Source organism: Capsicum annuum, chromosome 1, assembly GCF_002878395.1.
Source record: "Capsicum annuum cultivar UCD-10X-F1 chromosome 1, UCD10Xv1.1, whole genome shotgun sequence".
NCBI classification, from domain to species: Eukaryota; Viridiplantae; Streptophyta; class Magnoliopsida; order Solanales; family Solanaceae; genus Capsicum; species Capsicum annuum.
In genome coordinates this window covers 45,015,087-45,037,746 of record NC_061111.1, presented here as the reverse complement: position 1 = coordinate 45,037,746, position 22,660 = coordinate 45,015,087, and the positions used below count along the sequence as shown (strand labels likewise).

The 22,660-nt window shown below is 34.3% G+C and overlaps 1 pseudogene; it reads left to right on the top strand.

The window, feature by feature from the left end:
* Nucleotides 1–172: 172 nt before the first annotated feature.
* Nucleotides 173–22,545, top strand: LOC107854530 (annotated as a pseudogene).
* Nucleotides 22,546–22,660: the final 115 nt, after the last annotated feature.

The window sequence follows — 22,660 nt, the reverse complement described above, 5'->3', positions numbered from 1 at the left end:
AATATACTGTATGTAATAGTGTGTTGGGCTCGTGCTTGCACAGGCTAATCTCATCTAGTTTCACTATAAATATAACTCATAATATTCATATCTTTCATAAAAAACTACTACATACTTTTTGTTGTGTCTTTCATTTCATTTTATTTAACAAAAACTAATACATATATGAGTTATGAATCCATCAGCTCCACCGGTTTACGACGCAAAACCGATGACCGGAATACCCATGCCAGGACAATTTCAGGCTAATCATCCTGGAACTTGGTCTACTGGACCAGGGGCAGACCTACATATTTGTGGAGTGCTCCGGCACCCACTAAATTCTACGCAGAATAGGTAAAATTACATAGAAAATATATGAAAATAGGTATATAATATATAAAAGCACCCACTAAAACAAAAGTTGGTTGAGTGCATTGGCATTTAGGTTGACTTTAAGGTTCTCCATTGGAAGGGATGCCCGGGATTCGAACGTCATTGAGATGAATTTTTACTTTTTTCAGTTTTTAAATTCTTTAAGCAGCCACTATCCCTAAATCCTGGGTCCGCCACTGTACTGAACTATGTGATTGTTTCTCCGATGTCTCAAATTGTACGATTTTTTTTTCACTCGCTCTGCTTCAATTTATATGAAACTATTTTCTTATCTTATTAGTAAATTGGATGTTGAAGTTTATATGAAACTATTTTCACTCGCTCTGCTTCAATAAAGATATTTTCGTGTGATTATAAGTTTCGGATTTGAGTTGTATACTTGCCTCAGACAGGCTGCCTAATGCTTCATGCATCGGACTACCCTTTATTTTCTTGTTGGTCCGTTCCAAAACGAACATCACATTTTGATATAAACTTAAAACATATATTTTTTATTGTTTTTAAAATACATTCTGATTCAAATTGTGGCATATAAATTAGAATTCTTTTATTAAAACTTGTGATTATTAAACTTGTAATTTTTTGATTTTCAGGTTGCATAACTTGCTGGTGTCCATGTATTACATTTGGACAAATTACTGAGATCGTTGACAAAGGAACAACTTGTAAGCAAACATCAAAATTATCATATGTCATTATTATTTAGTTTGATATGTTTTATTCAGGGAAAAAAGTTTGAAATATATCTAAACTTTAGCGAAATTACTATTTACAGAGGGTCCCACGACACTCGACTATTCATTCTTGTATTTTTATGGCACATATTTGTCTAGCTGGACCATTGCATGAATACAAGCACACTGAGCATGTGAGAGTCTGAAGTGATCCAATTGGGTAAATATATATCATAGAAATACCGTAATAAATAGTCAAGGGGAAAGTTGAGGCATGTTACACTAAATTTTGCCAAAGTTTAGATATATTTCTGACTCTTTTCCCTTTTATTTAAGTCGAGATTTATCAAAAATAATTTTTCTACATTATCAAAATAGGAGTAAATCCCTAGACCCGGTGGTAGAGCCCGGAATTTAAACAACGGAATTCAAAAAAGAAAAGAAAATATTCCAAAGAGATTTAACGGCCTTGCGGATCTATGCCTCCGCCCTGTTCAGACCCACATTTGAGATTATCGCTAAATATGTTATGTTGTCATTTTTATTAAAATCTAAGACATGATTTTTTTGATTTTATAAGATACACGATTTGCAACTTAGAAAATGACAAGTAATATGATCAATTATTTGAATTTTCATTTTATCCCGAATGAGATGAATTATAGTCATAAAAATCTTTCACTTTTTTTCATTAAAATTTGTGTCCAGTCAAATATTGCTACGTAAATTATGATTGTGACATGTGATTTTTTATTTTTTGTAGCTTGTGGAGCAAGTGGAGCTCTATATTTTTTAATATCAGCATTAACAGGATGTGGATGTATATACTCATGTTTCTTGGGGGTTTGGGCCACAGGTGACAAAAGAGTTTTAAAATGAGGTGTAGGTGACACAAGTCTTAATTATTAATTGGAGATGACAATTACTTTATTATGTATTAAGAAAATTGGGAAAGTTTTAAAATAACCTACAAGTTTTTAAATTTATACTTTGATCCCAATGTATACCTAAAATAACGGGAAACGGAGGGAAAAAGGCTTCTTTCTCTCTCTTCTCATCCATTGTTGTTTTCTTTCTCTTAGCGATTTTTGTTGTTAATTGTTTCTGTTTCTGCTGCTTTATTTATCATCTTCTGCTTCATCTTCTTCTTGTCGACCATTTGTTGTTGTTGTTGTTGTTGTTGGTACAACGCTACTGCTGCGATCTGATCAATTTCTTAGGTCAAATTTTGTTTACTACATCACTTTTCACTTTGACATTACTTCATAGGTTTGGTAAGTAAAATTATGATTTTTATTCGTATTTGTCATCTGGGTATACTTCTGTTTTTCCAACAATAGATAGAACCCCGATTATGAATCCAGCACAAGTGCCCACAATTTAAACAGATCAATTATCTGGTGCATCAGATGAGTAATCTGTTGCATCAGACTATTTATCTGTTGCATCAGACTATTTATCTGCTGCATCATCGTATTATCTGTTGCATCAGATGTATTATCTGTTGTATCAGGATGTTTATCTGTTGCACCAGACTAATTATCTGTTGCATCAGAATGTTTATCTGTTGCACCAGACTAATTATCTGTTGCAACGAATGATTAATCTGTTTAAAACAACACAAATCAACCCCTGCCACAAACCCAACAGATAAATCTTGCTATTGCTACTGGATTCTAAATTATTCCTTTTTACGTCCAATCGTCGAAATGTTTGTTGAGAAGATAATAGACAGAATAAAAATTAAATATGGATTAAAACGTCAAAGATCAAACATAATTTATTTATTAAACAAATAAAAATACATATAATAGACTAAAAGAAAAATAATAGTCTAATTATTATTATTATTATCAGCATCATCATTGCCAGCCGACCAATCTTCAATCGGAAGTAGCAACAAGGCCCTCCTCAGCTTGCGTATCTCGCGGAACATTCTTGATCTAATTCGTCCTAATTTCTATTGCAGATCACGAACTTGATTTCGAAGTTCTTTCACGGCGTCTTGCAGAAAAGCAACGTCCCACACTAGGTCAGCCATAATCTTATCTTCTAGAGTGTAGTATGAAAGGCGAGATGCAATAAATAAATAGAGTGTGTATTTGAATGAACGATTGAGTAAGGACGGACCTATTTATGGAGCATTGAATTTGAATGAGAGGCAAAAAGGCGCGACTATTCACCTCCATACATTAATTAAATTTTTGATTAAATTAAGAAAATAAATATTGTGATATAAGTCATGACTTTTCAGATTATTATTATTAATTACTCTTTCGAAGAACCGTTTTTATTGAGTTGTGGCAACAGATTCTATATCTATTGCATCAGATAGCACATCTGTGATAACAAATATATTATCTATTGCAACAAATATAAAATATGTTGCATCAGATAACATATCTGTTGCAACATATAATCTAACTGTTCAACTCTATTTATTAATTACATTTTTAATTAATGTGAAAAGTAATGAATTAATTAAATTAAGAAATATTGTGATAAGTCATGACTTTTCAGATTATTATTATTAATTAGTTCTTTCCAAGAACTGCTTTTATTGAGTTGTGACTCGATATAGGTTGCATCAGATAAATCATCTGTGACAACAGATATATCATCTGTTGCAACCATAGTGAACCTGTTGCATGAGATAATTTAATTGTTGCAACATATTATCTACTTTTTTTTTTTTAAAAAAATAACTATATCATTATATCATTAATCCAAATTTGCTTACTTTTTTATTTTATAAATAAAAAAAATACCTTTTCAAATTCCTTAATAAAATAATAATCATTTTATTATATAATAAATAATTTAAAAAACAAAAATAGTGAAAAGTCACGATCAGTTATTAAAATTGTGGTTGTAAATTGTGTTTATTATTTATTTCCTTATTATTTATTTATGAAACATTTTTCATATTGAATAATCGGAACTCTGAGTCATGTCTTTCTTTTCACCCTCTCAATAACAATAATAGCCTTTTTTATTAATAACCACCAGGTGCAACATATGATCGATCTATCGTAGCAGATTAACCTCTAACTGTTGACACAAGTTGCTGCTCAATCCCTATAACCAACCATCGACATGTTGAGAACAAGGAATAAATAGAATGATTATTATTAAATACTAAATAAGAATTAAAAATTCAAAGTCGACAACAAAATGAAATTAATGTTCATAGATTTTTGAATCCCTTGGGTAGATTTGATATACAAAAGGAGGAAAATAATCGCTAAAATAAAAAATATTACCTAATTATTATTACTACAATTATTATTATTGTCAATCAGACATCTTTCATTCATCCGGCAGCCTTGATCCGAAGTTAGCCAAATATCTCTCTGGAGTTCATCAATCAAACTGCCTTTGAATTTCGCGCAAGGACTCGATATGAATATTCTTGTACGAATCTGGATTATCTATATTTGTAAGGAAGAACCTATTTATAAATTATTGTATCTCAGAAAGAAAAGAAAATTACTTTAAAATAAATCTAATAGATGGGTAATCTGTTACAAAATATATTCTTTCTGTTAGATAACTTACAACATACTGGCAATCTTTTTGCAATAGATGTATATATTTGTTTGATTTATTCAACAGGTTGATCACTATCATAACAGATGTCTCCAATTGATTGACAATATAAATAGATGTGTCATCTGTTGCAACAAGCTAGTCATCTGTTTATTCAATTTAAGCCATAGATGGGTAAGGAAGAATAAGGTGCATGCAGATGGATCCACTATCATATGTGTGGGAGTTAAGTATGTATTACTGATAAGGTTACCGGGACAACACACACAAAGTACAATATTTTTGTGAATGCAGTTTTTAATCGATTAGGCATTGATCATTCAAACAAGATCTTACATTGTACCGTTAAGTTTGATGGGTTCGAAATTGATAAGGCTGAGGACCTCATGAAGATGGTGCAGATACCCTGTTACGAATTACTGATAGTTGGTGCTCGAGTTTATGCGTGTCAAGTTTTGAGAAGGGATCAATATTTGTCATCACTGCAGAGAACCAATTGCGATTGGACTTAACTTTAATTGTGCATTGGACCCTTAGAGGGCCCTCGAAGCCTCGCACTACATCAAACAAGAATGGAAAACCAATATAGTTATTGCACTGGCCAAAATTTATATGGTTGGATTGCTCGCTCGGGTTGATGATTATATGCCAGAAGGTGCGGTAGGAGAATGCTTTCGAGGGAAAATGGGTTGTTGATGGAAGACTATATCATCTGAGAGCTAATTGAAGAAGAGACACAAAGTAGAAAGTAACTTCTAACGAATCAGGCCAATGGAATTAGCTTAACAGATGCGAAATCTGAATCAAGTGCAAATATGAAAGTGTATCCGATGATGTAATTTCGTCTGTTGTATCTCTAAAAGAAAAACAATGCAGATGGACACTTTGCTAGGGAGCTTCATGGTCGGGATTATCACCTAGGTAGAAAATAGGAGAAGACCAACAAAGCAGCCTCACGGGCATCGAGTGTAGAAATAATGTTCAGCAAGTCTAGAAAACTTACGCCAACAACAACTGTAGTGAAAATAAGGAAACTAAGCAAAGGCGACAATTTTTGAATTTTAAATTTTATCTTATCTTCTTGTTTGTGTTTCCGATCAGGTCCACTACCGTTGACCTGATCGGAACCACAAACGAGATTGAAAGGAAAATAGAGTATCATTGCTTCCTTAGCAATATGGTTATAATTGATTGTGTTTTCTTTCCTTGACATGCTTTCAAAATTCCTTGGAGAAGATCAGATGCTTGCTGTAGTATGTGAATCCCTATAATTTTCAAGCTTGCCTCCAGCTTGTTGATTCTGTATTCAAGATGGTCGTTACCGTATTCGAAGTTGGTAAGGAGTTCCTCGTCTCTTGTGAGCTCGATCAGGAACACTACCTTCAAAGTTGTGGCATTCTAGAAGCCCTTCAGAACACTTTCTCTTCATAAGCTTTAAAGGATACATAGAGGGTCGCTGTGTTTGTTTTAGGTCAAAATGTGTTGATGCACGTTGAAGATGTGGTCCCAACAGTTGAACAACACACTTTCATTGAGCGTTGCTCCATGCATCTTGCTTAACCAATTTGATAAATTAGTAAGCATGGAGTTACGTAACATGTGATTTAAATTGGCTTTATCAAGCCTATCAAACGTTACGTAACTCCAAGCTCATTACCCTATCAAAACAATATGCCTGAGTTAGTGCACATAGAAAAAAAGACCAATCTGTCAGCCTTTCTGCTGATCACTCTTCTCCAATATAGATGACAAAATATCTGCTATGCAAAAGTCTACACCATCGCCAGAAATGATTACCTGGGAACATGTCTGGCGATGGTGTAGTCTTTTGTATAGAAAATATCTTGTCATCTATATTGGAGAAGAGCAATCAACAAAAAGGCTGAGAGATTAAGCTCGTTCGATTTGTGCACTAACTCGGTCATATTTTTTTGATAGAGTAATGATCTTAGAGTTATGTAACATTTGATAGGCTTGGTAGAGCCGGTTTATATCACACGCTACGTAACTCCATGCTTACTAATTTATAAAATTGGTTGAGCAAGATGCATGGAGAAACGCTAGATAAAAGTGTGTTGTTCAACTTTTGGGACCACATCTTCAAAGTGCATCAACATATTTTGACCTAAAACAAACACAGAGACCCTCCATGTATCCTTTAAGTCTTCTGAAGAAAGTGTTCTGAAGGGCTTCTAGAATGCCACAACTTTGAAGGTAGTGTTCCTGATCAAGCTCACAAGAGATGAGGAACTCTTTACTAACTTCGAAGAGGGCAACGACCAGTTTGAATACAGAATCAACAAGCTGGAGGCAAGCTTGAAAACTATCGGGATTCACATACTACAACAAGAATATGATCTTCTCCAAGGAATGTTGAAAGCATGTCAAGGCAAGAAAACACAATCAATTATAACCATATTGCTAAGGAAGCAATGATACTCTATTTGCCTTTCAATCTCATTTGTGGTTCCGATCAGGTCAACGACAGTAGACCTGATCGAAAACACAAACCAGAAGGCATGGGATACAATTTAAAATTCAGAAATTTATCGCCTTCACTTAGATTCCTTATTTTAACCACAGTTGTTGTTGGCATAAGTTTTCTAGACTTGCTGTAAATTATTTCTACCCTCGATGCCCATGAGGATTCTTTGTTGGTCTTCTCTTATTTTCTATCTAGGTGATAATCCCGATCACGCAGCTCCCTAGCAAAGTGTCCATCTGCATTATTTTTTTCAGAGATACGATAGATGAAATTACATTATCGGATACACTTTTATATTTGTACTTGATTCAGATCTCGCATCTGTTAAGATAATTCCACCGGCCAGATTCGTTAGATGTTACTTTCTACCCTATGTCTATTCTTCAATTAGCTCTCAGATGATATAGTCTTCCATCAACCACCTATTTTCCTTCAAAAGCATTCTCCTACCGCACATTCTGGCATAAAATCATCACCCCAAGCGAGCAACCCATCCATATAAATTTTGGCCAGGGTAATAAATATATTGGTTTTCCATTCTTATTAGATGCAATGCTAAGCTTCGAAGGCCCTATAAGGGTCCAATGCACCCTAAAAGTTAGTCCAATCGCTATTGAATCTCTTTACAATGACATAAAAATTAGATGCCTTCACAATGATTGACAAATAAACATGAGCAACAACCAACATTAAATCTTAACAGGCTATCAGAACCATATTCATGGTCCATCAGCTTTATCAGTTCGGACCTACCAAGCTTAACTGTAAAATTGCAGATACCTTGTATGAACGATCTATGACTAATCAGTAAAAACATCATTCACAAAATCAGTGCACTCTATGTGTGTTTCCACGATAACATTATCAGTAATACATACCTCCCATATATGAAATGGTTCCATCTACAAGTAGCTTATTTCTCCTATCCCATCTTTACTGCAGCCTCTTGAGATAGTCCGTCAAAAATTGATCAACTGTCAGTTCCTTATATCTACAAAGAAGAGGAAAAAATTGATGTCACAAAAAGAACATTATCCATTTATTGCATCAGATGTGGAGTCTGTTGCAACAAATGTGGAGTCTGTTGCAACAGATGTAAAGTCTGTTACAACAGATGTGGAATCTGATGGAATACATCAAAACAACCTTTCTGGTGGTTTTATTTGTTCCAATAGTTTCTCCATCTGTTGCAATATCAACAACAGCATAAACATCAATAAAAAAGAAACAACATTTGTTCCAACAACATCATCAACAACAAAGAAGCAACATCCTTTGTGCCAGAACCATCAATAATATCACAAGTTCCAACAATTTCAACCCCACCAACAACATTAATAACTGCATCAACAATAATGAAACAAACAAAATACATACAAAAAAAATGATACTGCCAACAAGACTTTTAAACTTCTCCCAACAGATGACTTTTTTCTTATATTGTAATAAAAATTCTTGAATTGTTTATTCAACACTTACAAGTTCCTTAAAATTTTTTAATAAATATGATATGGGTAAATAGTAATTAAATAATAAAATAGATATAAATAACATGCAAAGAAGAAGACGAGAATAAAAGAGCAATAATGAACCATACCTTAATATCAAAAAGGGGATGAAAATAGAAATTTAAGTCAAGGAAAGATATGGATGGGTTTAGCTTCGAAAAGATATTTTTGAGAAAAGAAGATAAAAGAGAGAAAAAAGACTGTGACCCTAAAGAGGAGAGAGAAAAAGATGAGAGTTGAATAAAATAAACTGCAGCTGAAGGAAGAGATAAGATAATTTCTATAGATGTATTGTGTACGTAGACGTGGTGGTTTTCACTATTCATTAATTAATATTCATTAATAATTTGAGGGGCACGAGGAAGACTAAGACTACTGAAATTGAAAAGACAAGACAAGACTGCTCAATGAACTCACTTTTGAGATATCCAAGAAACATTTTTTACCGCCTTTAGTAGTAAGTACTACTGCTTGATATTATCTACTCGGACCAGAAGCTTCTTGCTTTAAAATTAAAAGAAATAAAAAGATTTTCAAACAGATATGTCATCTGTTGCAACATATATAAATATCTGTTTAGAAATCTGAACAGCTCAGTCATCTGTTACAATAGATATAAATATCTATTTAAAAATCCCAAAAGCTCAGTCATCTGTGACAACAGATGAAACTATTCATTTGTTAATTAATAAAATCAGATATGTCATCTACTTCAACAGATATAAATATTTTTTTGAAAATTTCCAACTGTTCAGTCATCTGTCACAACAGATGCAAATATCTATTTAATAATTAAATCAGATATGTCATCTGTTGCAACATATGTGTACCTATTTGAAAATTTTCAACAGCTTAGTCATTTGTTGTAATAGATTTTAAAGCAATTGATTTAGGTGAAACAAGGGATAAATGAATGAGCTCGCAGGGTCAACTACAAATCCAATCGAGTCTTTGCAATTGCATGACATTGGTATTGCGTTCATACCGACTTGAGTCGTCGATCAATCACTCTGAGTTGAAATGAATTCTCATCAACTCAATGTTAGGATAGTGATAGTACCTAAGTTGATTTAGGTGGAACTAGGGATGAATGAGTGAGCTCGCAGGGTCAACTACAAATCCAATCGAGTCTTTACAATTGCATGGCATTGGTATTGCGTTCATCCCGACCCGAGTCGTCGATCGATCACTCTTAGTTGAAATGAGTTCTCATCAACTCAATGTTAGGATAGTGACAGTACCTAAGTTGATTTAGGTGGAACTAGGGACGAATGACTGAGATCGTAGGGTCAACTACAAATTCAATCAAGTCTTTGCAATTGCATGGCATTGGTATTGTGTTCATCCCGACTCGAGTCGTTGATCGATCACTCTCAGTTAAAATGATTTCTCATCAACTCAAAGTTATGATAGTGATAGTACCTAAGTTGATTTAGGTGTAACTAGGGATGAATGAATGAGCTCGCAGGGTCAACTACAAATCCAATCGAGTCTTTGCAATTGCATGGCGCTGGTATTGCGTTCATCCCAATCCGAGTCGTCGATCGATCACTCTAAGTAGAAATGAGTTCTCATGAACTCAATGTTTTAAAAACTATATCTTTTAAAATTTTTAAAATTAATTTAGATCAATTCGGACCAAATTAGCAATTTCAAAACTTGTCATTCTTTTCCAAAATTATAAATCAAACTATATAAATCATCCATTTGCACGAAAAAATTTTCATTTCAAATCTTAAGTTCTCTCTCTTCTCTCTCTCTCTCTCGGGGTGTCCTCTCCCCCTCAACAATACAAATAATACAAACAACAACTACTCAACATATTGCTCAACCCTTCAAAATAGGTCGATTTTCTTCCCATTTACGACTTCATATAGTTGTTTTTTTCAACTTCATTCCCGTTTGTATCCATTGTTTTCTCTATCTTCGCATGTAACAGAGTTCGAGAAGAGTTCTACATTTGTTCTTTATTCTAAAAAATAGGGCTTTTTAGTTAATGATAAAAAATAAGACTTTTAGTTGTATTATCTTTGAGAATGAGTTAACAATTTTGAGTTTTGATGCTAAAAAAGTAGGAAGCACCCGAGAAACCCCTAGTTTTTCTCTCAGTATTTTGTTGACTATCGTGGTATTGTTGGATGATGTTTGTGGTGTTGTTGGTGGCTGTTGTTGGTGATGTTGGTATTTGTATTTTTTGGCGGTGGTCTTGGTGGTCTTGGTGTTGGTATTGGTGGCATTAGTGGTGGTCTTGGTGGCATTGGTCGTGGCATTGGTTGTGGTGGTAGTGGTCCATATGTTGCAATGGGTGGAAGATCTGTAATGAGATATTAAATAGGTCTTCAAACAGATTCTCCATCTGTTCCAACTGATGGGTTATCCATTGGATTATTTTCTTGTAATGTGGCAGAGAATAATTTATTGAAATTTCTCCACCTATTGCAACAGTTGGAATATCTGTGGGGAGATATTAAATAGGTCTTCAATCAGATTCGGTTTCCCCATCTATTCCTACTGATGGGTTGTCTGTTGGAGTATTTTTTTTGGTTATGTGGTAAGAATAATTTATTGAAATTTGTCTTATCTTTTTGAAAAAAATTATGCAGACATCAAATGCAATGTATTTTTTATTTTTCTTTTGTTTGTAGTTAAAAGATGTCTCCCAAAAAAAAAGAAACAGAAAGTGGAGAAAGTGGATCAACTTTCGATCACCAAACAAAAAAGGCTAGAGTACAGATAGATTCAGAGAAACTTCCAGAACAATCTTAGTCAGGGCAAAATGAAGCCGAGGAAAGTGATAACTCCTTCTCACCAATGGGGCGTGAAATAATATTGAAATTCCAGCATGATTCTGTTAAAACCATTAGTATTGGCAAGTTTTGAGTTGCGATGCCGATGAATAACCATAATGCAGTATTTGGTGAACTTGTACTTAAATGTTAGTTAGGGAAACCTTTTGACGAGCTTAGGAGTATTATGAAGAAGGAAAAAATAGATGGACTTTTTAAGAAGAGCTACTTTGCACACTTTCTTGAGCTGTCTGGGCCCCACCCTCTCTATTTCCCAATGATCATGGTATATGGCCTTCTTAAGCGCAGGATCATGTATATGAGGGATGATGGAGGTCCGAAGGAGGGCGGAATTAAGATGGATGAAGTCTGGATCAACTATTGTGGCTGCAGGTTTGTTTTGGATTAAAAGAGTTTGCCATTGTGACGGGCTTGAGATGCGATCGTCCAGAAGAACTTGCCATGAAGAAAACATCCCACAAAGAGTCCAACAAATGCAAGGTAAAAAAAAGATGGGTTGTTGGGCATTGTTGGACCTAGCTACAAAGTGAAGGATTTGATAGCGGATCTCAAGAATAAAGACATACCAAAGCACTACAGGGAGAAATTGTGCTTAGTTTGGTTTGTCCATTCTGTTTTATTAGCAAGAGACGTCAAGAAAGTCATAGAACATGATTTGTTGGGGCTTGCTGATGATTTTGGGCGATTCAATGACTATCCCTGGGGCTACGACAGCTACTACTTGACTGTCAAATATTTACTGAAAGAGATAAAGCCAAAGACGACCACATTATACGTATTTTCTTGGGCTTTCATGGTAAAATTGATCAATATTTTTACTCATTCATTAATTTATAGTGAATATACTTGTGAATTTTTTTTCGCTTGCTTCCTGTTTACAATTTTTAGGCTTGGGTATGTGAAACAATTCCTCCCCTCCAAAAACATTTCACGGATTATCCGGATAAGGTTTCTTATCCAAGGATCCTTAGGTGGTTGGCTGCAGTAGAGAGCAACAAAAAAAATGTTAACGAGGATGATCTCTTTAACCCTCCGGATGATGCAGTACGTCTTCTTTCAACTAAAATAATTTGCCTCAAAGAAAGATATTGAAACAGGTGTTCCATCTGTTGCAAGAGATTACCCATCAACTTCAACTGGTGCAATGGGTAATTTGTTGCAATAGATGATCCATATTTCGCAACAGATTAACCATATGTTGCTCTGTTCTCTGAACCCTACTCAACAGATTACCCATCTACTGTAAATTATGCAACAAATGGGTATTATGATGTAATATATTATTAATCTGTTTAAACATATAGATCAGTTGTTACGGTAGCTAGATCGTCTATTGCATAAGTTGGCTGTGTTAACATAACCTGATCCCCATGTAACCCAACTGACTGTAAATTATTATTATATGATTTAAATTTCTCTTGTCGTTTTTTATAGGTTGTGCATCCTTGGATCGTGCCTACCATGATGAGCTGGGGATGACTTTTTTTCTTACTCTGGGTCTTGTTGATACAAAAGAAGACCCAACGGTGGAGTTAATAACGAAGGAATTGGATGGAGAAACATTCATAAGAAGAGCAGTTAGGGAAGGTCAGTCTAATATTGAAGCTCTTCATGACCTAACTCAAACTGCAACAGATCTGGGTGCTTCTTCTGGGGGTGTTGCTGGTGGAGTTGTTTGTGATGGTGGTAGCCATCCTGCTTCTGCTTCTACTGCCAGTCATGATTATGAGAATGTTGGTGCTCAGCAAAAAATAAATATATTTGAAAACACCCCATGCATAGGTCCTAGCTCTCACCCCTACACCGGTCCCTCTCACCGTTACAGTGGTTCCTCTCACACCTTCTCACCCTCATGTTCTCATTATAAATGGAAAGTATGCAAGGACAGAGAGGATAAAATCCTTGACAAGCTAGAGGCTATTATTGAAGCTGTCTAGGAGTTGAAATCCAGGAGGGGTGTCATACCATCCAACGAGGTGAGGGAGCCATGCACTCCTACAGTAGAGGTTAGGAGGAAGAGAATAAAAATTAGACAAATTCTCTTCGTTTTGAAATCAGCAAAAAATGCAACTTCCCCCGCTCCAATAGTTGTTGAAGTTCAGGGGCCGCCAAAGAAGGTGGACATATTTGCAGTGCTTGGCAAGGAGAAGAAGAAGGAACTGGAAGAATTCATCAAGATGAAGGTTTAAAAAAAATACACCATGCATTCATTTGCCGCCAAAGACTTTTCGAATATGACAAATATGTGTGTGGGGTACGAGGACAAGGTAAGTTTACTTTTGCTAACCTACCCTTCCAATCTACTCCATGAAGAAGAATCTACGTAGCAGATATGTAATCTGTTGCAACAACTTGGTATTCTGTTGCAACATAATACACATCTGTTGCATAAGTTGCGTTAGCTGGGTAATCTGTGAAATGATTCAGAGAACTCTCTGCATCGGATTCTTTCCACTGTGTTTTTTTCTTTACAATTACTAACCTATTTAAAAATTATCTTCTTATACCTCAGTATGCTGATGAAATTCTCAACCTCATGAGGGGCAGGCAATTAGCGTACCCAGATACTTATGATGCTACTGATAGGATAATGGACCTCAACTTCTACAATAATTTCAAAGATAGGTACGCTGATCTTCGTAATCTAGCTGATTTCGATGGCATGGGATTTGATCAGTTAGTTTCTACGTTCCAATGGGATGAAAAGGCCATATCCACACGGCAAGAGCTGGACTAAGGCAAAGAAAATCCTTGCATTCATGAACGTGGATGCCACCCATTTTCTCAATGTTGAGATACTACTATACGAGAGAAAGATTAAGGTTTATGACTGCAACTTACCTTTTTTCAGTGAGAAGACATTTTTAACCCATATGCAGCCACTCTTAAAGTTGTTGCCCAAGTTGTTGACGCAGAGTAAGCTGATGGATCATTTGCTGGTTGAAGTCTTGGCGAAGGAATCATGGGTTTTTGAAGGTCGAAATAAGAACATCCAGCTCCCAAAAAATATAACCGGTGCAGCGTGCGGGCAGTACTCGCTTGCATACATGGAGTGTTTGCTGATCGGCATACAAATGACCGGTGTGTGCGACACCATTGTGGGAAAGATGCAATGGGTCTGGGCATATGGGGTACTAACTAAATGGTTGGAGACTTTGTATAAAAAAACATGTACAAAGAAAGAGACGAACACGATAACAAATTTTCATTTCAAGCCAATTCACTATACATATAGGGGCAATAATTTTTATGTCTGGCAAAGTTGAATTTTTATAATGCAACAGATTTTATATCTGTTGTAACAGATATAGTACCTGTTGTGATAGATTGATTATCTGTTGGAATAGGTTGGTCATCTGTTGCGTTATGCAGATGATCCCCATCTATCTATCACAACAGATTTACGATCTGTTGTAACATATAACTTATCTATTGCAACTGATCGATAATCTGTTGGAGCAAATAAAAGTAGAAAGACCTGTTATATAATTTCCAGAAGATAACCTACGTGTTGCATCTCATGTTGTAACATATATCTAAATCTGTCTGATAAGATATGTTGTTTGTTGCAGCAGATGTATTATCTGTTGCAATATTTGAATCTAGTACTCCATTTTAACTAACATGTTCAAAACTCAGAATTAATTATATATTCATAGACCGAATAAAATAAATCAAAGCCTTCAAAAATTACATGAAATAAAATTACTCAACAAATAAATGAAATGTAAAAAAAATCATTATGAGTACAAACGATCTACTCTACAAATAAATCAAGTTAAACAAAGGAGGATAGGTTATTACATTAACATACTCGATCTATAAAGATCTAATCAATGTGGACAAGTTGTTCTTCATCCAGTGCTATGGAATTCGGGTTTGGTCGTCGTGGATCTTTAACATCGGTTGCGTATGGCTTCTGAGCTTTCACTTCTCCATATTTCCATAAAAGAGCAACATATCTTTTGTGGAGTAATCTGACATCAAGTTCATCATTTGGTACTTGTAATCCATCGCTCAAATACTCGGCATAGGCGGCAACAAAAGGACCGCAATCCCTGCGTCATAAAAAAATAGATAATCCATATCTTGCAGTTCATGCAAGCATTGTAAAATTTGTGAAATGAAACTAAATCATGAAACTTAAACTTATAGGCTACCAATGGTTTGTTGAGCAATTCTGTCAACATATTGTACATCAAATAGATTAGCCATTTTATCCCGGTATGCTTTAATTGTCGACCAATCAATACGAACCTTTTGATCCAAAAAGCCACTCATATCAAGGTAAGTAGGCAATATTTTGGCTAGCTTTTGTACCTTAGACGACGACCCAGAACATCTCCTTTGCGACATCGAGTCATAAACTCGGATGCGCCTCTCTTTTAGAACGACGGAAACCAACACCCAATGGAATTCATCACCACAATTGATTGGGATGTACACTTCGTCAACCAAATGCCAAGGTAAGCCAGTCGGAATACTAAAATCTTTGATGATGTTGATTAAGCATTCCTCATTTTGGATAACTTCCGGCTGCTGTTTACAATACCTATCGTAGGCATTATTGATGTACACTTTGTACAAACAATTGCCTGTTGTGTATCTGTATTGCTCTTGTGTTTGCAACTTAGCCTTCATTCGGAGGTAGTAAAAAATGCCATCGATGTGCTGCATATATTATCAAACATTTTGGATTACGTGACACAAAAATCAATACACAGATGCAATTAAATAAAGTATTAATTAATACTAATATGTATGACCTTTAAACCTCATCATTCCAGCAAGTTTGGGGCTGTGACATCAAATAAAACCAATTCTTCATTCCAAAATGTGCAACAACAAAGTCGAACATATCAAAACTAAGACTCGATTTGTTCACTTTGTAGCACTCGTCATTTTGTTTTATGCATGATGATTTATGTGTGTTAATGTCAGGTTCTTACAATAAGAATTGTATAAACCAATATCCATAAAATTGATTTATGTACCTACCGGCATGAAGATTTAACAGCCCATCGGCAATCCATTCTGAATAATCGTTGATCAACTGTATTAGTTTTTTTGGAGCCTCGTCTGAGATGTTGAACCCTTCAAACGGGTGATTCTTTCGTTCTCCTAAACTGACAGGCTCCACTTTTTCTTTATTTTTGAAAGAAGTTGATGGATTATTAACTGTCATATTATGCTCTTCGGCAGTAGCTGTGACATCCACCTAAAAAGCCAGAATTGTCAATACTAAGTAAAGATATACAACAAATTTTCCATCTGTTACAACAGATGATTCTTATGTTGCATTAGATGGATTATCTGTTGGGACAAATTTAAACAGGTAAATCAGAGCAGTATGATAATTTCGAACAGATGACCCATCTGTTACAACATAAGACTCATCTGTTGAAACAGATATGTGCTTGTTTGTTTTTGGAAAAGATGATGTACATTCACCTTCTTCAGCTCATGCTGCTCTTCTGTGGCCCTTGCGCACTGAACATCAGTGCAAGACAAAGACAGAGGCATTGAAATCTTGTTTTCTTTTATGATTGATGATGCCTTGTAAGTGTCTTTCCTTCTCCTCTTAGCCGCTTTGATCTCTAGTGGAGTGTCTGGATATAAAGCTCTCTTTGATAGAATGACACCCCTCTTAGATATTATTTTCTTTATAAAAGCAGTTAGTGCATTAATAACATTAATCACTCCATCGTGTTTCGCCTTGCAGTCTTGACATTTGCATGAAGAAAATTTGCTAGATGCGGCACAATATGGAGAAAAATCTATATAACCATTATGATCATAATCATAATGGCTTGTTGTTTCAAAAACTGTAAGAGGAGCATCATTAGCCCCACCCTCCAAAATTATTTTTCTTGTGATGGTTGTTGCTCCAAAAAATTTCATTTTTATTCCATCAATGACCTTAGGGTCCGATAAAGTTTGCACAAACCGTAAAGTAAGAAAAAATGACATCTTCAACTCTTGGTTGGTCGAAACAAGCCACGGATGGACAATCTAAAATAAATTGGTATATATATTAAGAATGATGATGAAATCATTTAATCATTAATTAAATCAAAAACTTGATTAGAATTGGACTTACTGCTTCCTTGGGGGATTGAAAAGATCAAGAAATTTTGCATTTTTATCGGTTTTAGCCGACAACCATCTCAGAATTCTTAGATAGGAAACTTCTTCCTGGTAGTTCACTTGTTGTCTCAAATAAGGAATGACTTCAAATTCCCAAGCCTATAACATAACACCAATAAATTAAAAGCATTATTAAATAAAAAATGATGAATCATATCATGATAAAAGAAATATTTACCATGAAGGCCCATGGAAAACCATATAAGTTGACTATTTTTGGCATTAACGGAGTCAACAAATATTCGGAAGTCATTTTAAAGCTTTTATAACCCCAACGATAGTTGTTAAATGCCTAAAGATCCTCGGAGAGATTTATTAAATCGAGGCTTATGTTGTTGTAACGTCTCTCGCCCAAAGAACATTATGTACAAATAAAACCTAGAACAATGATTGCTTGTGCTTGTTTGAAATTCCTTACCTTTCAACACTTCAATCAGATTTTTGTTTTTGAAGCTTGGACCAATAATGGACACCAGATCATCACGATCACTCGACTTGCCTTTTCCTTTTTTGAATGTAGGGGGTGCTTTTTTGGGGTCAGAGTAGGTATAACTTGAGAAGGAGAAGGAGGATAACATTTTAGTCCAGTAACTATGGCAAACTCCTCCCAACCAAAACAAACAGGCATGCCACAGTAATTTATCCACACCTCATCCATCTTATCTTTGTTTTCATACATAAACCTGCGCTTGAGAAGATCATATACCATTTTTATCTGGAAATGAGCATTGTTGTCCTCCGGTAAATCAAGATATTTCCCAAAGCAGATTTCCCTAAAATAAGAATTCAATTTTTGTTCTCGAAGTATTTTTCTGAAGGCGTCGAAAGACTTTCCCATGACTGACTTAACCACGAGATCACCCGTGAAATCTGTGGCACCATCGCACTGCATTCTCACAGGGTAACAATCAATGCTGAAGGTTTTAACCAAATCTTCGATGGAAGGTCTATTAGCATTTGGATCATCTCTTTTGAAAAATTCCTCCTCCCCGTGTTCATTAGCTTCTGCTCCTGATTGAGATAACACTTGTAAAGCAAGCTCATAGAGTGGTGGATGTAGCTGAGCTACTGAACTTGTTCCTTTACTTGGACTTGATTGGATTTATTTTATTTTGGGAGCCATGTTATCTTAAATTAACAGGAACATAATATAGATTATAATTGATTAATGCATAACAGTAATACAACAGTTTCAACAGATAACTAATCTGTTGCACCAGGTATGTTATCTGTTGCAACATATAACCGACCTATTGTAATGGATGAATAATACATAGGAACCATAAAAATAGCACTATCTATTACACCTGATATTTTATGTGATGCAACACATAACTGACCTGTTGCAATGGATGAGTAATCCGTTGGAAATAATAAAAATAGATCACTAATCTGTTGCACTAGGTATTTTATCTATTGCAACATATAACCGACCTGTTGCAACGGATGAGTAAATCTTTGGAAAGAATAAAAATGGATCACTAATTTGTTACACCAGGTATGTTATCTGTTGCAACAGATAATCGACCTGTATGAGTAAATCATTGGAAAGAATAAAAACAGTCCTAATCTATTGTAAAATTAAGAGTAAACCGTTGGAAAGAATAAAAATAGATCACTAATCAGTTATTTGTTGGATCAGTATTGTTTAGATTTCTTTCAAATAGAAGAGTCGTCTGTCGCAACAGATGAATGATCTGTTAGATTGTTCACTTGTTGCATCAGATTTTCATAGTTGCATCAGATTTTCATTTGTTGTATCATATGTTTCATCTGTTACATCAGATGTTTCAACTATTGCAATACCATTTCTACCAAGACAAACAACAAATCAACCCAGCAACACCAACAATCACACATACATATACACACTAAGAACATCAACTGTGATAAAAAATCACCATCAAATTTGAATCAATAGTACAACAACGAGAAGAAGAAATGCAGAAATACCAGAAATTAGGGTTTTATTCAGTTCATATTTCAATACCAGAAGAGTAGTTGGCTCAAGTTTCTCTGTTTCTTCATAATTTTTTACCTGTGTAAAAGAAAATGGGAGGACGAAGAACTCAAACTTGTTGCCACCGGAGAAGTATTCATGTCGATTGACGGTTGAAAGTCGAAAAGGAACTCGTCCGACTATTTATCGTCGGAGGTTTAAGGGAAAAATTTTGTAAAATTGTTGGTTGGGAGAAGCTGGAGAGAGAGTGTGGTTGATTAGGATTGAAGAGGGGTGTGGGTTGGGTTGATTTGTATTTTTAAAAAGATTAGAAAGTTTTGAAAATATTAATCAAGTCCACAATTAACTTAATCAAGTTTCCTAATGATGTTTGACCCTATCTGTTGGTCAATGTCACCAATCCTTCATTCAAGACTTAAAAGACACCTTTCCTTCAATTTTCTCATGTTTCTTCATACAAAAATGAGAAAATAACACATGTTGCCAGAAAGTCCTTGTGCGGATCGTTTTCTTCATTTTTTTGTGAAGCTTGTGCTTTGTGCCAAGAATATCGTGATCTTAAACATCGTGGATTTGACATGTCTATTGGTAAAAAAATAACACTCTTCTTTATTTTTATCTGGTTCACATTTGATGTTCGATATCTATTTTGAGTTTGACTAATTTGAATTCATATTAGAAAGTGTTACTTTGAGGGTAAATAATTTTCTATGAAACATCGTGAATTTGACATGTCTATTGGTAAACAAAAAACATTCCTCTTCATTTTCTTTTATTTGGTTTATGCTTGATGTTCAATATCTGTTTTGATTTGACCAATTTGAATTCATATTAAAAAGAGTCACTTTGAGGGTAAATCGTTTTCTATCAAACATAGTGGATTTGACATGTCTACTGGTAAACAAACAATATTCCTCTTTTTTTTTTATAATTTGGTTCACGCTTGGTGTTCGATATCTGTGTTGATTTCGACTAATTTGATTTCATATTTGAAAGTGTCACTTTAAGGGTAAACCATTTTCTATCAAACATCATGGATTTGACATATTATTGGTAAACAAACAACATTCTTTTTTTTTTTAATCTGGTTTGCGTTTGGTGTTCAGTATCTGTTTTGGGTTCGATTAATCTGAATTCATATTAGAAAGTGTCACTCTAAGGATAAACTATTTTCTATCAAACATCGTGGATTTGACATGTCTATTGGTAAACAAACAACATTACCTCTTTCTTTTTATATGGTTCACGCTTGATGTTTGATATCTGCTTTGGATTCGACTAATTTTAATTCATGCTAGAAAGTGTCACTTTGAGGGTAAATCATTTTCTATCAAACATCGTGAATTATATTTGACATGTCTATTAGTTAACAAACAACATTCTTCTTCGTTTTATATGGTTTATGCTAGGTGTTTGATATCTATTTAGAGTTCGACTAATTTGTATTCATATTAGAAAGTGTCACTTTATTTTCTATCAAACATCGTGAATTTAACATTTTTATTGGTAAATAAACAACATTCCTCTTTCTTTTTTTATTTGGTTCACGCTTGGTGTTCGATATCTGTTTTGAGTTAGACTAATTTGTATTCATATTCGAAAGTGTCACTTTAAGGTAAACTATTTTCTATCAAACATCGTGGATTTGACATGTCTATTGGTAAACAAACAACATTCCTTTTTTTTTAATCTGACTCACTTCGGGTGTTCGATATCTATTTGTGGTTTAACTAATTTGAATTCATATTAAAAAGTGTCACTTTAAGGGTAAACTGTTTTCTATTAAATATCATGGATTTGACATGTCTATTGGTAAACAAACAACATTACCTCTTTTTTTTATCTGATTCACGCTTGGTATTTGATATCTGTTTTGGATTCGACTAATCTGAATTCATGTTATAGAGTGTTATTTAAAGGGTAAACTATTTTCTATCAAACATCATGGATTTGACATGTCTATTGGTAAACAAACAACATTCCTCTTTTTTTTTTTAAATCTGGTTCACACGGTGTTCGATATCTGTTTTGAATTCAACTAATTTAAATTCATATTAGAAAGTGTCACTTAAAGGGTAAACCATTTTCAATCAAACATCGTGGATTTGACATGTCTATTGGCAAACAAACAACATTCCTTTTTTTTTTTTCATGCTGGGTGTCCGGTATCTCTTTTGGGTTTGACCAATTTGAATTCATATTAGAAAGTGTCACTTTGAGAATAAACTATTTTCTATCAAACATCGTGGATTTGACATGTTTATTGGTAAACAAACAACATTCCTCTTTTTCCTTTTAATCTGGTTCACGCTTGGTGTTCGATATCTGTTTTGGATTTGACTAATTTGAATTCATATTAGAATGTTTTACTTTGAGTGTAAACCGCTTTCTATTAAAGGTGATAGACTCTATTAATCAATGATAAAATATTTGATTATCGTCAAACGTTTATAATAACTCATAGATCTCATAAGTTGTACAATTATCTAAAAAGGGTTTGACATGCCTATTGGTAAACAACCTTCCTCTTTTTTTTTTATCTGATTCATGCTTAGTGTTCGATATCTGCTTTGAATTCTACTAATTTAAATTTATATTAGAAAGTGTCACTTTAAGGATAAACCATTTTCTATTAAAGGCGATAGATAGACTCTATTAATCAATCTTATTATACATAAAATATTTGATTGCCATCTTACGTATATAATATCTTTTGGTCTAAAAAATTTTATAAGTTGTACAAGAGAAATAAAACATTTTAATAGCATGCTCTTGAATCAATAACAATGTCAATTGTATATGTTTGATACTATATTTGGTATGTATAAAAAATCTTTTTCCTTTTTTAAACTACTACTTATTCAGTCAAACATCTTTATGTAAAATAATGCAAAAGAAATATTTTATTTTCTTTATCTTAAATTGTTGAGAAACTAATCTTTTTTTTTTGTTACAACAAATATATAGGTTGGCAGGCAAATATGGATAACCAAAATAAAGGACAATGGCCCCAGAAATTCATGGAGGAATGACCAGATAAATATGGATTATTAAACTTTGAATTTATTCCGTATAATATATGTATTTCTCTCTTTTAGTATTTAAAATCAAAAGTGAAATTTGTTTATCTCTCTTTTTTTTTTGGTTAAAGGGAA